We start from the raw sequence: 16,153 nt of genomic DNA, 5'->3' as shown, positions 1-16,153 counted from the left end.
TACCTCTTAAGCAATGATCTGTGAAACACGTTGTGAATTTTAAACGTAGGGGGGAGGTCAAGACGGAATGCCACCGGATTAATAACAGAACTGATTCTGTACGGCCCGATGAACCTGGGACCCAGTTTCCAGGAGGGAACCTTAAGTTTAATATTCCTGGTAGACAACCATACCTGATCGTTCACACTTAGGTCCGGACCAGACACTCTCCTCCTATCAGCCATACGTTTGTATCGGTTCCCCATAGTATTCAGATTCTTCAGCACCCCTCTCCATACTGAAGCGAGAGATGAGGAAAATCGTTCCTCCTCCGGAACCCCCGAAGAGCCCCCCCTACTGAAAGTACAAAACTGGGGGTGAAAACCATATGCCCCAAAAAACGGGGACTTACCAGTGGACTCGCTTCGCCTATTATTGAGAGCAAACTCTGCCAGAGGTAGGAAAGAAGCCCAGTCCTCCTGGTTCTCTGACACAAAACACCGAAGATATGTCTCCAAGCTCTGGTTCATACGTTCCGTCTGACCATTGGTCTGAGGATGAAAAGCCGACGAGAATGACAAATGCATCCCCCGCCGTGCACAAAACGCCTTCCAGAACTTGGACACAAACTGAGACCCCCGATCAGACACCACCTCGGAGGGTACCCCGTGAAGCCTCACAATCTCCCCAATGAACACCTGCGCAAGAGTTTTAGCATTAGGGAGAGCCGGAAGAGCGATAAAATGTGCCATCTTGCTGAACCTGTCCACTACAACGAGTATGACCGTTTTACCCGAAGACGGAGGGAGGTCCGTAATAAAGTCCATAGACAGATGAGTCCAAGGACGCTCCGGGATCTTCAAAGGTAAGAGGGCCCCAGACGGACGGGTATGTGAGGTCTTAGAGCGCGCACAAACCCCACAGGACGCGACAAAAGTTACCACCTCTTTATGTAAGTTAGGCCACCAAAACCGACGCGAGAGGAGATCCACAGTTGCTTTACTCCCCGGGTGTCCTGCAAAAACTGAGTTATGGTGTGCCTCGATCACCTTTTGTCGCAACTGATCTGGAACGAACAGTCTCCCCGAAGGTCCAACAGGGGCGTCCCCCTGAGCCTCCAATATCTCCTCCTCCAGCTCAGAGCATACTGCCGAAACCACCACCCCCTCCTGAAGAATAGGAATCGGGTCGTCTGTATTCCCGGCCCCAGGGAAACTACGAGATAAGGCATCCGCCTTTACATTTTTAGACCCAGGACGATATGTAACGACGAAATTAAACCTGGTAAAAAACAATGACCACCTAGCTTGTCTGGGATTCAGACGTTTAGCGGACTCCAGATATAGCAGGTTCTTGTGATCGGTGATGACGGTGACCGGATGAACTGCCCCCTCCAAAAAATGGCGCCACTCCTCAAAAGCTAACTTAATGGCCAGGAGTTCCCTATTGCCGACATCGTAATTCCTCTCAGCGGACGACAATTTTTTAGAGAAAAAGGCGCACGGATGCCACTTACCAGGGGACGAACCCTGTGACAATACTGCTCCCACCCCTACCTCGGAAGCGTCTACCTCTACAAAGAATGGCTGAGACGCATCAGGTTGAATGAGTATGGGTGCCGAGGCAAAACATTTTTTCAAGGAGGAGAATGCTTGACAAGCCTTGTCAGACCACCTAGAAAAATCCGTCCCCTTTTTAGTCATGTCTGTGAGAGGCTTAACCATGGACGAGAAATTACGAATGAACTTCCGGTAATAGTTAGCAAACCCCAGGAAACGTTGTAGTGCCTTAAGATTCTCCGGCCGATCCCACTCAAGAACTGCCCGCACTTTCCCAGGGTCCATACGAAAACCGGACGCAGAAACCAGGAAGCCTAAAAACTGGAGTTCCTGTACGGCGAACACACACTTTTCCCACTTGGCATACAGTTTATTATCCCGCAAGATCTGTAACACCTGTCTAACGTGCTCCTGATGAGACACCAGATCCGGCGAGTAAATTAAGATATCATCCAGATATATGACAACAAACTGTCCCACCAGGTGGCGAAAAATATCATTAACAAAGTGTTGAAACACCGCCGGGGCATTAGTCAGACCGAATGGCATGACAAGGTTCTCATAATGCCCCTCCGGAGTGTTAAAAGCCGTCTTCCACTCATCCCCCCTCTGCAACTGCCGAGCTAGACCGGCTACTGGATCCATGGTAGCTGGAGAAAAACTAAGTGGGTCGGTGAAAATGTCACACTGTCACAGAATACTGGAGGTAGGGGGCCTAAGCTGACCCTAAGCTGGGGCCCTGACTAATCCCTCATCCTGGAGGTACTGTTAAAGGTACAGAGGTCCAGGCCGCCAGCGTAACCCCTACCTCCTGAGGATCCCTGCACCACAGTAATCTAGTCCTGAGAAGGACCCCGATCACAACAATTGGGAACCAGCAATAATATGCCCACACACAGTATTTAGACGAACGAGACAGTACAAGGGAAAAACCAAAACCACCTTGCATACAACTTCAACACAACTACAACAGAGGGAACACCAACGGGAGAGGAGATAAATGATAAAGCGAGGAAAGGGAAATAAAACTTCCAAATACACTTATCTCAGCAACTCCAAACACCACGATCCGCTCTGTAAGTCTGAATGAAAAGCTTTCACCGACACCTCACAAACAGACCTGCAGGAATATAAAGGAGTCTCACTAACGAAGCATTGATTGCAGCTGGGCGAGGCTGGACCTCAGCTGGCCCAGAGAGAGAGAATTAACTCCTTCACTGCCGAGAAAACACAAAGCACCAACAAGTCAGCTGCGAGAAGTCAGGCTGTGTACTCGTGACGATCTTCGTGGCAACACACCCGTGACAATTGCATTGCCATGTAATGTAATGTAATGCAATGCTATCTATCTAGCTCTCCCTCTATACTTCCTTTTGGATAAACAGACATATTAGGCAAGCATTTTGGAGCTTTCACCTAAATAACTACAGGTGGTGAGATAAGCTGCACAATATAATTTACCTTTCAGTATATTGTTGCACACACACCATCTATTTAGCAAATGCCCTTGTTATCAACAGCAGCCTTTTAAACTCACCTGAGCTAACAGGTATGTGAGCTGGTTACTCTGCTGCGCTTAAAATTTCTTTTTTGGTTTGCTACAATGCCTTTTCTGAAACGTTGTCTCCCTCTGCTGGAACACTGACTTCTTTCATTTAATGCCTGCAGACTATAAAAGAGAAACCAACCCAAAAAGTTTGGTTGATTAGTCTGTGGCATTCTTTTAAACTGTTGCTTATGGCGGTCTCTGTGAGCTTCTCAGTGACATTCAGCCATCCAGGTATCCCGCCTGCAGTAGACGGAATGTGGCAATGGAACGCTGGCTGCGCGTGTCATAATAGGCTCTGAGCCTTTATATACCTGCGCACAGCAGCAGCCACCTTCAGTCTGCTGCTGGACAGCCAGCAGCAGCAGCAGCAGGAGAGGTAATTAATCAGCAACCCTCCTGCTAAGGGTAGACAGCTGCTCGTTCCACCCCCCCCCCCGCCTTAATTGGTTCTCCTCCCTTCCAACGGTGTTGAGGCGGGTGGGAACAGCCGGGGGTTGAGGGTACTGTGCTAAAAGAGGTGGAGTTATGCAGATCTAAAACGCGTGGATTGCAGCAGCAGCAAGCCGAAAAGTGCAGGCATGTGAGGGATCTAGAGGTTGACAGCATGTCTTCTTAACGGGAGTCCAGGTGGCCATCTCCACAAATGGACTTTTCAGAATCCTTGGGTGGCACCGTAGTCGGAAACCAATTCTGGTTATCGCTTCTCGGCCTTTTGGCTAAGATCAAGTGTAGTATCTGTTCTTATCAGTTTAATATCTGATACGTCCCCTATCTGGGGACCATATATTAAATGGATTTTTAGAACAGGGAGATGGAAAAAGAGCTTGCTCTGTCCACTCCACGCATTGACCTGGTATTGCAGTATCTCCAGGACCGGTGCACCCCTTCTTTAATGCAGTTTCTAAAATCAGAAAGAATTGAATTCAATGCTTTTTGTTCATTTTGCTTGTTTGTCGGATTTTGGGATGGACTCTTTGGCTTTGCTTTTCTTCTCCTCATTGGATTTTTCATGTTAAAAGTTGCAGAAGCCAGATGACAAGCTCATTTTGGTTCAACTTCAGCAACTGTGCATTGCATTGCCATGTAATGTAATGTAATGCAATGCTATCTATCTAGCTCTCCCTCTATACTTCCTTTTGGATAAACAGACATATTAGGCAAGCATTTTGGAGCTTTCACCTAAATAACTACAGGTGGTGAGATAAGCTGCACAATATAATTGACCTTTCAGTATATTGTTGCACACACACCATCTATTTAGCAAATGCCCTTGTTATCAACAGCAGCCTTTTAAACTCACCTGAGCTAACAGGTATGTGAGCTGGTTACTCTGCTGCGCTTAAAATTTCTTTTTTGGTTTGCTACAATGCCTTTTCTGAAACGTTGTCTCCCTCTGCTGGAACACTGACTTCTTTCATTTAATGCCTGCAGACTATAAAAGAGAAACCAACCCAAAAAGTTTGGTTGATTAGTCTGTGGCATTCTTTTAAACTGTTGCTTATGGCGGTCTCTGTGAGCTTCTCAGTGACATTCAGCCATCCAGGTATACCGCCTGCAGTAGACGGAATGTGGCAATGGAACGCTGGCTGCGCGTGTCATAATAGGCTCTGAGCCTTTATATACCTGCGCACAGCAGCAGCCACCTTCAGTCTGCTGCTGGACAGCCAGCAGCAGCAGCAGCAGGAGAGGTAATTAATCAGCAACACTCCTGCTAAGGGTAGACAGCTGCTCGTTCCACCCCCCCCCCCGCCTTAATTGGTTCTCCTCCCTTCCAACGGTGTTGAGGCGGGTGGGAACAGCCGGGGGTTGAGGGTACTGTGCTAAAAGAGGTGGAGTTATGCAGATCTAAAACGCGTGGATTGCAGCAGCAGCAAGCCGAAAAGTGCAGGCATGTGAGGGATCTAGAGGTTGACAGCATGTCTTCTTAACGGGAGTCCAGGTGGCCATCTCCACAAATGGACTTTTCAGAATCCTTGGGTGGCACCGTAGTCGGAAACCAATTCTGGTTATCGCTTCTCGGCCTTTTGGCTAAGATCAAGTGTAGTATCTGTTCTTATCAGTTTAATATCTGATACGTCCCCTATCTGGGGACCATATATTAAATGGATTTTTAGAACAGGGAGATGGAAAAAGAGCTTGCTCTGTCCACTCCACGCATTGACCTGGTATTGCAGTATCTCCAGGACCGGTGCACCCCTTCTTTAATGCAGTTTCTAAAATCAGAAAGAATTGAATTCAATGCTTTTTGTTCATTTTGCTTGTTTGTCGGATTTTGGGATGGACTCTTTGGCTTTGCTTTTCTTCTCCTCATTGGATTTTTCATGTTAAAAGTTGCAGAAGCCAGATGACAAGCTCATTTTGGTTCAACTTCAGCAACTGTGCATTGCATTGCCATGTAATGTAATGTAATGCAATGCTATCTATCTAGCTCTCCCTCTATACTTCCTTTTGGATAAACAGACATATTAGGCAAGCATTTTGGAGCTTTCACCTAAATAACTACAGGTGGTGAGATAAGCTGCACAATATAATTGACCTTTCAGTATATTGTTGCACACACACCATCTATTTAGCAAATGCCCTTGTTATCAACAGCAGCCTTTTAAACTCACCTGAGCTAACAGGTATGTGAGCTGGTTACTCTGCTGCGCTTAAAATTTCTTTTTTGGTTTGCTACAATGCCTTTTCTGAAACGTTGTCTCCCTCTGCTGGAACACTGACTTCTTTCATTTAATGCCTGCAGACTATAAAAGAGAAACCAACCCAAAAAGTTTGGTTGATTAGTCTGTGGCATTCTTTTAAACTGTTGCTTATGGCGGTCTCTGTGAGCTTCTCAGTGACATTCAGCCATCCAGGTATCCCGCCTGCAGTAGACGGAATGTGGCAATGGAACGCTGGCTGCGCGTGTCATAATAGGCTCTGAGCCTTTATATACCTGCGCACAGCAGCAGCCATCTTCAGTCTGCTGCTGGACAGCCAGCAGCAGCAGCAGCAGGAGAGGTAATTAATCAGCAACCCTCCTGCTAAGGGTAGACAGCTGCTCGTTCCACCCCCCCCCCCCGCCTTAATTGGTTCTCCTCCCTTCCAACGGTGTTGAGGCGGGTGGGAACAGCCGGGGGTTGAGGGTACTGTGCTAAAAGAGGTGGAGTTATGCAGATCTAAAACGCGTGGATTGCAGCAGCAGCAAGCCGAAAAGTGCAGGCATGTGAGGGATCTAGAGGTTGACAGCATGTCTTCTTAACGGGAGTCCAGGTGGCCATCTCCACAAATGGACTTTTCAGAATCCTTGGGTGGCACCGTAGTCGGAAACCAATTCTGGTTATCGCTTCTCGGCCTTTTGGCTAAGATCAAGTGTAGTATCTGTTCTTATCAGTTTAATATCTGATACGTCCCCTATCTGGGGACCATATATTAAATGGATTTTTAGAACAGGGAGATGGAAAAAGAGCTTGCTCTGTCCACTCCACGCATTGACCTGGTATTGCAGTATCTCCAGGACCGGTGCACCCCTTCTTTAATGCAGTTTCTAAAATCAGAAAGAATTGAATTCAATGCTTTTTGTTCATTTTGCTTGTTTGTCGGATTTTGGGATGGACTCTTTGGCTTTGCTTTTCTTCTCCTCATTGGATTTTTCATGTTAAAAGTTGCAGAAGCCAGATGACAAGCTCATTTTGGTTCAACTTCAGCAACTGTGCATTGCATTGCCATGTAATGTAATGTAATGCAATGCTATCTATCTAGCTCTCCCTCTATACTTCCTTTTGGATAAACAGACATATTAGGCAAGCATTTTGGAGCTTTCACCTAAATAACTACAGGTGGTGAGATAAGCTGCACAATATAATTGACCTTTCAGTATATTGTTGCACACACACCATCTATTTAGCAAATGCCCTTGTTATCAACAGCAGCCTTTTAAATTCACCTGAGCTAACAGGTATGTGAGCTGGTTACTCTGCTGCGCTTAAAATTTCTTTTTTGGTTTGCTACAATGCCTTTTCTGAAACGTTGTCTCCCTCTGCTGGAACACTGACTTCTTTCATTTAATGCCTGCAGACTATAAAAGAGAAACCAACCCAAAAAGTTTGGTTGATTAGTCTGTGGCATTCTTTTAAACTGTTGCTTATGGCGGTCTCTGTGAGCTTCTCAGTGACATTCAGCCATCCAGGTATCCCGCCTGCAGTAGACGGAATGTGGCAATGGAACGCTGGCTGCGCGTGTCATAATAGGCTCTGAGCCTTTATATACCTGCGCACAGCAGCAGCCACCTTCAATCTGCTGCTGGACAGCCAGCAGCAGCAGCAGCAGGAGAGGTAATTAATCAGCAACCCTCCTGCTAAGGGTAGACAGCTGCTCGTTCCACCCCCCCCCGCCTTAATTGGTTCTCCTCCCTTCCAACGGTGTTGAGGCGGGTGGGAACAGCCGGGGGTTGAGGGTACTGTGCTAAAAGAGGTGGAGTTATGCAGATCTAAAATGCGTGGATTGCAGCAGCAGCAAGCTGAAAAGTGCAGGCATGTGAGGGATCTAGAGGTTGACAGCATGTCTTCTTAACGGGAGTCCAGGTGGCCATCTCCACAAATGGACTTTTCAGAATCCTTGGGTGGCACCGTAGTCGGAAACCAATTCTGGTTATCGCTTCTCGGCCTTTTGGCTAAGATCAAGTGTAGTATCTGTTCTTATCAGTTTAATATCTGATACGTCCCCTATCTGGGGACCATATATTAAATGGATTTTTAGAACAGGGAGATGGAAAAAGAGCTTGCTCTGTCCACTCCACGCATTGACCTGGTATTGCAGTATCTCCAGGACCGGTGCACCCCTTCTTTAATGCAGTTTCTAAAATCAGAAAGAATTGAATTCAATGCTTTTTGTTCATTTTGCTTGTTTGTCGGATTTTGGGATGGACTCTTTGGCTTTGCTTTTCTTCTCCTCATTGGATTTTTCATGTTAAAAGTTGCAAAAGCCAGATGACAAGCTCATTTTGGTTCAACTTCAGCAACTGTGCATTGCATTGCCATGTAATGTAATGTAATGCAATGCTATCTATCTAGCTCTCCCTCTATACTTCCTTTTGGATAAACAGACATATTAGGCAAGCATTTTGGAGCTTTCACCTAAATAACTACAGGTGGTGAGATAAGCTGCACAATATAATTGACCTTTCAGTATATTGTTGCACACACACCATCTATTTAGCAAATGCCCTTGTTATCAACAGCAGCCTTTTAAACTCACCTGAGCTAACAGGTATGTGAGCTGGTTACTCTGCTGCGCTTAAAATTTCTTTTTTGGTTTGCTACAATGCCTTTTCTGAAACGTTGTCTCCCTCTGCTGGAACACTGACTTCTTTCATTTAATGCCTGCAGACTATAAAAGAGAAACCAACCCAAAAAGTTTGGTTGATTAGTCTGTGGCATTCTTTTAAACTGTTGCTTATGGCGGTCTCTGTGAGCTTCTCAGTGACATTCAGCCATCCAGGTATCCCGCCTGCAGTAGACGGAATGTGGCAATGGAACGCTGGCTGCGCGTGTCATAATAGGCTCTGAGCCTTTATATACCTGCGCACAGCAGCAGCCACCTTCAGTCTGCTGCTGGACAGCCAGCAGCAGCAGCAGCAGGAGAGGTAATTAATCAGCAACCCTCCTGCTAAGGGTAGACAGCTGCTCGTTCCACCCCCCCCCCGCCTTAATTGGTTCTCCTCCCTTCCAACGGTGTTGAGGCGGGTGGGAACAGCCGGGGGTTGAGGGTACTGTGCTAAAAGAGGTGGAGTTATGCAGATCTAAAACGCGTGGATTGCAGCAGCAGCAAGCCGAAAAGTGCAGGCATGTGAGGGATCTAGAGGTTGACAGCATGTCTTCTTAACGGGAGTCCAGGTGGCCATCTCCACAAATGGACTTTTCAGAATCCTTGGGTGGCACCGTAGTCGGAAACCAATTCTGGTTATCGCTTCTCGGCCTTTTGGCTAAGATCAAGTGTAGTATCTGTTCTTATCAGTTTAATATCTGATACGTCCCCTATCTGGGGACCATATATTAAATGGATTTTTAGAACAGGGAGATGGAAAAAGAGCTTGCTCTGTCCACTCCACGCATTGACCTGGTATTGCAGTATCTCCAGGACCGGTGCACCCCTTCTTTAATGCAGTTTCTAAAATCAGAAAGAATTGAATTCAATGCTTTTTGTTCATTTTGCTTGTTTGTCGGATTTTGGGATGGACTCTTTGGCTTTGCTTTTCTTCTCCTCATTGGATTTTTCATGTTAAAAGTTGCAGAAGCCAGATGACAAGCTCATTTTGGTTCAACTTCAGCAACTGTGCATTGCATTGCCATGTAATGTAATGTAATGCAATGCTATCTATCTAGCTCTCCCTCTATACTTCCTTTTGGATAAGCAGACATATTAGGCAAGCATTTTGGAGCTTTCACCTAAATAACTACAGGTGGTGAGATAAGCTGCACAATATAATTGACCTTTCAGTATATTGTTGCACACACACCATCTATTTAGCAAATGCCCTTGTTATCAACAGCAGCCTTTTAAACTCACCTGAGCTAACAGGTATGTGAGCTGGTTACTCTGCTGCGCTTAAAATTTCTTTTTTGGTTTGCTACAATGCCTTTTCTGAAACGTTGTCTCCCTCTGCTGGAACACTGACTTCTTTCATTTAATGCCTGCAGACTATAAAAGAGAAACCAACCCAAAAAGTTTGGTTGATTAGTCTGTGGCATTCTTTTAAACTGTTGCTTATGGCGGTCTCTGTGAGCTTCTCAGTGACATTCAGCCATCCAGGTATCCCGCCTGCAGTAGACGGAATGTGGCAATGGAACGCTGGCTGCGCGTGTCATAATAGGCTCTGAGCCTTTATATACCTGCGCACAGCAGCAGCCATCTTCAGTCTGCTGCTGGACAGCCAGCAGCAGCAGCAGCAGGAGAGGTAATTAATCAGCAACCCTCCTGCTAAGGGTAGACAGCTGCTCGTTCCACCCCCCCCCCCGCCTTAATTGGTTCTCCTCCCTTCCAACGGTGTTGAGGCGGGTGGGAACAGCCGGGGGTTGAGGGTACTGTGCTAAAAGAGGTGGAGTTATGCAGATCTAAAACGCGTGGATTGCAGCAGCAGCAAGCCGAAAAGTGCAGGCATGTGAGGGATCTAGAGGTTGACAGCATGTCTTCTTAACGGGAGTCCAGGTGGCCATCTCCACAAATGGACTTTTCAGAATCCTTGGGTGGCACCGTAGTCGGAAACCAATTCTGGTTATCGCTTCTCGGCCTTTTGGCTAAGATCAAGTGTAGTATCTGTTCTTATCAGTTTAATATCTGATACGTCCCCTATCTGGGGACCATATATTAAATGGATTTTTAGAACAGGGAGATGGAAAAAGAGCTTGCTCTGTCCACTCCACGCATTGACCTGGTATTGCAGTATCTCCAGGACCGGTGCACCCCTTCTTTAATGCAGTTTCTAAAATCAGAAAGAATTGAATTCAATGCTTTTTGTTCATTTTGCTTGTTTGTCGGATTTTGGGATGGACTCTTTGGCTTTGCTTTTCTTCTCCTCATTGGATTTTTCATGTTAAAAGTTGCAGAAGCCAGATGACAAGCTCATTTTGGTTCAACTTCAGCAACTGTGCATTGCATTGCCATGTAATGTAATGTAATGCAATGCTATCTATCTAGCTCTCCCTCTATACTTCCTTTTGGATAAACAGACATATTAGGCAAGCATTTTGGAGCTTTCACCTAAATAACTACAGGTGGTGAGATAAGCTGCACAATATAATTGACCTTTCAGTATATTGTTGCACACACACCATCTATTTAGCAAATGCCCTTGTTATCAACAGCAGCCTTTTAAACTCACCTGAGCTAACAGGTATGTGAGCTGGTTACTCTGCTGCGCTTAAAATTTCTTTTTTGGTTTGCTACAATGCCTTTTCTGAAACGTTGTCTCCCTCTGCTGGAACACTGACTTCTTTCATTTAATGCCTGCAGACTATAAAAGAGAAACCAACCCAAAAAGTTTGGTTGATTAGTCTGTGGCATTCTTTTAAACTGTTGCTTATGGTGGTCTCTGTGAGCTTCTCAGTGACATTCAGCCATCCAGGTATCCCGCCTGCAGTAGACGGAATGTGGCAATGGAACGCTGGCTGCGCGTGTCATAATAGGCTCTGAGCCTTTATATACCTGCGCACAGCAGCAGCCACCTTCAGTCTGCTGCTGGACAGCCAGCAGCAGCAGCAGCAGGAGAGGTAATTAATCAGCAACCCTCCTGCTAAGGGTAGACAGCTGCTCGTTCCACCCCCCCCGCCTTAATTGGTTCTCCTCCCTTCCAACGGTGTTGAGGCGGGTGGGAACAGCCGGGGGTTGAGGGTACTGTGCTAAAAGAGGTGGAGTTATGCAGATCTAAAACGCGTGGATTGCAGCAGCAGCAAGCCGAAAAGTGCAGGCATGTGAGGGATCTAGAGGTTGACAGCATGTCTTCTTAACGGGAGTCCAGGTGGCCATCTCCACAAATGGACTTTTCAGAATCCTTGGGTGGCACCGTAGTCGGAAACCAATTCTGGTTATCGCTTCTCGGCCTTTTGGCTAAGATCAAGTGTAGTATCTGTTCTTATCAGTTTAATATCTGATACGTCCCCTATCTGGGGACCATATATTAAATGGATTTTTAGAACAGGGAGATGGAAAAAGAGCTTGCTCTGTCCACTCCACGCATTGACCTGGTATTGCAGTATCTCCAGGACCGGTGCACCCCTTCTTTAATGCAGTTTCTAAAATCAGAAAGAATTGAATTCAATGCTTTTTGTTCATTTTGCTTGTTTGTCGGATTTTGGGATGGACTCTTTGGCTTTGCTTTTCTTCTCCTCATTGGATTTTTCATGTTAAAAGTTGCAGAAGCCAGATGACAAGCTCATTTTGGTTCAACTTCAGCAACTGTGCATTGCATTGCCATGTAATGTAATGTAATGCAATGCTATCTATCTAGCTCTCCCTCTATACTTCCTTTTGGATAAACAGACATATTAGGCAAGCATTTTGGAGCTTTCACCTAAATAACTACAGGTGGTGAGATAAGCTGCACAATATAATTGACCTTTCAGTATATTGTTGCACACACACCATCTATTTAGCAAATGCCCTTGTTATCAACAGCAGCCTTTTAAACTCACCTGAGCTAACAGGTATGTGAGCTGGTTACTCTGCTGCGCTTAAAATTTCTTTTTTGGTTTGCTACAATGCCTTTTCTGAAACGTTGTCTCCCTCTGCTGGAACACTGACTTCTTTCATTTAATGCCTGCAGACTATAAAAGAGAAACCAACCCAAAAAGTTTGGTTGATTAGTCTGTGGCATTCTTTTAAACTGTTGCTTATGGCGGTCTCTGTGAGCTTCTCAGTGACATTCAGCCATCCAGGTATCCCGCCTGCAGTAGACGGAATGTGGCAATGGAACGCTGGCTGCGCGTGTCATAATAGGCTCTGAGCCTTTATATACCTGCGCACAGCAGCAGCCACCTTCAGTCTGCTGCTGGACAGCCAGCAGCAGCAGCAGCAGGAGAGGTAATTAATCAGCAACCCTCCTGCTAAGGGTAGACAGCTGCTCGTTCCACCCCCCCCCCCGCCTTAATTGGTTCTCCTCCCTTCCAACGGTGTTGAGGCGGGTGGGAACAGCCGGGGGTTGAGGGTACTGTGCTAAAAGAGGTGGAGTTATGCAGATCTAAAATGCGTGGATTGCAGCAGCAGCAAGCCGAAAAGTGCAGGCATGTGAGGGATCTAGAGGTTGACAGCATGTCTTCTTAACGGGAGTCCAGGTGGCCATCTCCACAAATGGACTTTTCAGAATCCTTGGGTGGCACCGTAGTCGGAAACCAATTCTGGTTATCGCTTCTCGGCCTTTTGGCTAAGATCAAGTGTAGTATCTGTTCTTATCAGTTTAATATCTGATACGTCCCCTATCTGGGGACCATATATTAAATGGATTTTTAGAACAGGGAGATGGAAAAAGAGCTTGCTCTGTCCACTCCACGCATTGACCTGGTATTGCAGTATCTCCAGGACCGGTGCACCCCTTCTTTAATGCAGTTTCTAAAATCAGAAAGAATTGAATTCAATGCTTTTTGTTCATTTTGCTTGTTTGTCGGATTTTGGGATGGACTCTTTGGCTTTGCTTTTCTTCTCCTCATTGGATTTTTCATGTTAAAAGTTGCAGAAGCCAGATGACAAGCTCATTTTGGTTCAACTTCAGCAACTGTGCATTGCATTGCCATGTAATGTAATGTAATGCAATGCTATCTATCTAGCTCTCCCTCTATACTTCCTTTTGGATAAACAGACATATTAGGCAAGCATTTTGGAGCTTTCACCTAAATAACTACAGGTGGTGAGATAAGCTGCACAATATAATTGACCTTTCAGTATATTGTTGCACACACACCATCTATTTAGCAAATGCCCTTGTTATCAACAGCAGCCTTTTAAACTCACCTGAGCTAACAGGTATGTGAGCTGGTTACTCTGCTGCGCTTAAAATTTCTTTTTTGGTTTGCTACAATGCCTTTTCTGAAACGTTGTCTCCCTCTGCTGGAACACTGACTTCTTTCATTTAATGCCTGCAGACTATAAAAGAGAAACCAACCCAAAAAGTTTGGTTGATTAGTCTGTGGCATTCTTTTAAACTGTTGCTTATGGCGGTCTCTGTGAGCTTCTCAGTGACATTCAGCCATCCAGGTATCCCGCCTGCAGTAGACGGAATGTGGCAATGGAACGCTGGCTGCGCGTGTCATAATAGGCTCTGAGCCTTTATATACCTGCGCACAGCAGCAGCCACCTTCAGTCTGCTGCTGGACAGCCAGCAGCAGCAGCAGCAGGAGAGGTAATTAATCAGCAACCCTCCTGCTAAGGGTAGACAGCTGCTCGTTCCACCCCCCCCCCGCCTTAATTGGTTCTCCTCCCTTCCAACGGTGTTGAGGCGGGTGGGAACAGCCGGGGGTTGAGGGTACTGTGCTAAAAGAGGTGGAGTTATGCAGATCTAAAACGCGTGGATTGCAGCAAGCCGAAAAGTGCAGGCATGTCAGGGATCTAGAGGTTGACAGCATGTCTTCTTAACGGGAGTCCAGGTGGCCATCTCCACAAATGGACTTTTCAGAATCCTTGGGTGGCACCGTAGTCGGAAACCAATTCTGGTTATCGCTTCTCGGCCTTTTGGCTAAGATCAAGTGTAGTATCTGTTCTTATCAGTTTAATATCTGATACGTCCCCTATCTGGGGACCATATATTAAATGGATTTTTAGAACAGGGAGATGGAAAAAGAGCTTGCTCTGTCCACTCCACGCATTGACCTGGTATTGCAGTATCTCCAGGACCGGTGCACCCCTTCTTTAATGCAGTTTCTAAAATCAGAAAGAATTGAATTCAATGCTTTTTGTTCATTTTGCTTGTTTGTCGGATTTTGGGATGGACTCTTTGGCTTTGCTTTTCTTCTCCTCATTGGATTTTTCATGTTAAAAGTTGCAGAAGCCAGATGACAAGCTCATTTTGGTTCAACTTCAGCAACTGTGCATTGCATTGCCATGTAATGTAATGTAATGCAATGCTATCTATCTAGCTCTCCCTCTATACTTCCTTTTGGATAAACAGACATATTAGGCAAGCATTTTGGAGCTTTCACCTAAATAACTACAGGTGGTGAGATAAGCTGCACAATATAATTGACCTTTCAGTATATTGTTGCACACACACCATCTATTTAGCAAATGCCCTTGTTATCAACAGCAGCCTTTTAAACTCACCTGAGCTAACAGGTATGTGAGCTGGTTACTCTGCTGCGCTTAAAATTTCTTTTTTGGTTTGCTACAATGCCTTTTCTGAAACGTTGTCTCCCTCTGCTGGAACACTGACTTCTTTCATTTAATGCCTGCAGACTATAAAAGAGAAACCAACCCAAAAAGTTTGGTTGATTAGTCTGTGGCATTCTTTTAAACTGTTGCTTATGGCGGTCTCTGTGAGCTTCTCAGTGACATTCAGCCATCCAGGTATCCCGCCTGCAGTAGACGGAATGTGGCAATGGAACGCTGGCTGCGCGTGTCATAATAGGCTCTGAGCCTTTATATACCTGCGCACAGCAGCAGCCACCTTCAGTCTGCTGCTGGACAGCCAGCAGCAGCAGCAGCAGGAGAGGTAATTAATCAGCAACCCTCCTGCTAAGGGTAGACAGCTGCTCGTTCCACCCCCCCCCCGCCTTAATTGGTTCTCCTCCCTTCCAACGGTGTTGAGGCGGGTGGGAACAGCCGGGGGTTGAGGGTACTGTGCTAAAAGAGGTGGAGTTATGCAGATCTAAAACGCGTGGATTGCAGCAAGCCGAAAAGTGCAGGCATGTCAGGGATCTAGAGGTTGACAGCATGTCTTCTTAACGGGAGTCCAGGTGGCCATCTCCACAAATGGACTTTTCAGAATCCTTGGGTGGCACCGTAGTCGGAAACCAATTCTGGTTATCGCTTCTCGGCCTTTTGGCTAAGATCAAGTGTAGTATCTGTTCTTATCAGTTTAATATCTGATACGTCCCCTATCTGGGGACCATATATTAAATGGATTTTTAGAACAGGGAGATGGAAAAAGAGCTTGCTCTGTCCACTCCACGCATTGACCTGGTATTGCAGTATCTCCAGGACCGGTGCACCCCTTCTTTAATGCAGTTTCTAAAATCAGAAAGAATTGAATTCAATGCTTTTTGTTCATTTTGCTTGTTTGTCGGATTTTGGGATGGACTCTTTGGCTTTGCTTTTCTTCTCCTCATTGGATTTTTCATGTTAAAAGTTGCAGAAGCCAGATGACAAGCTCATTTTGGTTCAACTTCAGCAACTGTGCATTGCATTGCCATGTAATGTAATGTAATGCAATGCTATCTATCTAGCTCTCCCTCTATACTTCCTTTTGGATAAACAGACATATTAGGCAAGCATTTTGGAGCTTTCACCTAAATAACTACAGGTGGTGAGATAAGCTGCACAATATAATTGACCTTTCAGTATATTGTTGCACACACACCATCTATTTAGCAAATGCCCTTGTTAT

The 16,153-nt window shown here is 45.8% G+C and overlaps 10 non-coding genes across 10 annotated transcripts; all 10 read left to right on the top strand.

Annotated features, from left to right (window-relative positions):
* Positions 1-3,783: 3,783 nt before the first annotated feature.
* Positions 3,784-3,974, top strand: LOC141190576 (U2 spliceosomal RNA). The gene has a single exon (XR_012264599.1). It is a non-coding gene; the product is annotated as a U2 spliceosomal RNA (small nuclear RNA).
* A 1,121-nt stretch (positions 3,975-5,095) lies between these two features.
* On the top strand, positions 5,096-5,286 carry LOC141190575 (U2 spliceosomal RNA). The gene has a single exon (XR_012264598.1). It is a non-coding gene; the product is annotated as a U2 spliceosomal RNA (small nuclear RNA).
* Positions 5,287-6,408: 1,122 nt separating this feature from the next.
* Positions 6,409-6,599, top strand: LOC141190574 (U2 spliceosomal RNA). The gene has a single exon (XR_012264597.1). It is a non-coding gene; the product is annotated as a U2 spliceosomal RNA (small nuclear RNA).
* Positions 6,600-7,718: 1,119 nt separating this feature from the next.
* On the top strand, positions 7,719-7,909 carry LOC141190573 (U2 spliceosomal RNA). The gene has a single exon (XR_012264596.1). It is a non-coding gene; the product is annotated as a U2 spliceosomal RNA (small nuclear RNA).
* A 1,120-nt stretch (positions 7,910-9,029) lies between these two features.
* On the top strand, positions 9,030-9,220 carry LOC141190572 (U2 spliceosomal RNA). Its single transcript, XR_012264595.1, has one exon. It is a non-coding gene; the product is annotated as a U2 spliceosomal RNA (small nuclear RNA).
* A 1,121-nt stretch (positions 9,221-10,341) lies between these two features.
* Positions 10,342-10,532, top strand: LOC141190570 (U2 spliceosomal RNA). Its single transcript, XR_012264594.1, has one exon. It is a non-coding gene; the product is annotated as a U2 spliceosomal RNA (small nuclear RNA).
* Positions 10,533-11,650: 1,118 nt separating this feature from the next.
* LOC141190569 (U2 spliceosomal RNA) lies at positions 11,651-11,841 on the top strand. Its single transcript, XR_012264593.1, has one exon. It is a non-coding gene; the product is annotated as a U2 spliceosomal RNA (small nuclear RNA).
* A 1,121-nt stretch (positions 11,842-12,962) lies between these two features.
* On the top strand, positions 12,963-13,153 carry LOC141190567 (U2 spliceosomal RNA). The gene has a single exon (XR_012264591.1). It is a non-coding gene; the product is annotated as a U2 spliceosomal RNA (small nuclear RNA).
* Positions 13,154-14,267: 1,114 nt separating this feature from the next.
* Positions 14,268-14,458, top strand: LOC141190566 (U2 spliceosomal RNA). The gene has a single exon (XR_012264590.1). It is a non-coding gene; the product is annotated as a U2 spliceosomal RNA (small nuclear RNA).
* Positions 14,459-15,572: 1,114 nt separating this feature from the next.
* On the top strand, positions 15,573-15,763 carry LOC141190565 (U2 spliceosomal RNA). Its single transcript, XR_012264589.1, has one exon. It is a non-coding gene; the product is annotated as a U2 spliceosomal RNA (small nuclear RNA).
* Positions 15,764-16,153: the final 390 nt, after the last annotated feature.

The sequence above is a fragment of the Phyllobates terribilis genome, unplaced genomic scaffold (genome assembly GCF_046119375.1).
Source record: "Phyllobates terribilis strain yellow unplaced genomic scaffold, ASM4611937v1 Scaffold_40__1_contigs__length_11209783, whole genome shotgun sequence".
NCBI lineage: Eukaryota > Metazoa > Chordata > Amphibia > Anura > Dendrobatidae > Phyllobates > Phyllobates terribilis.
The sequence above is the reverse complement of the archived record's forward strand: the minus strand, read 5'-3'. Positions and strand labels throughout refer to the sequence as shown.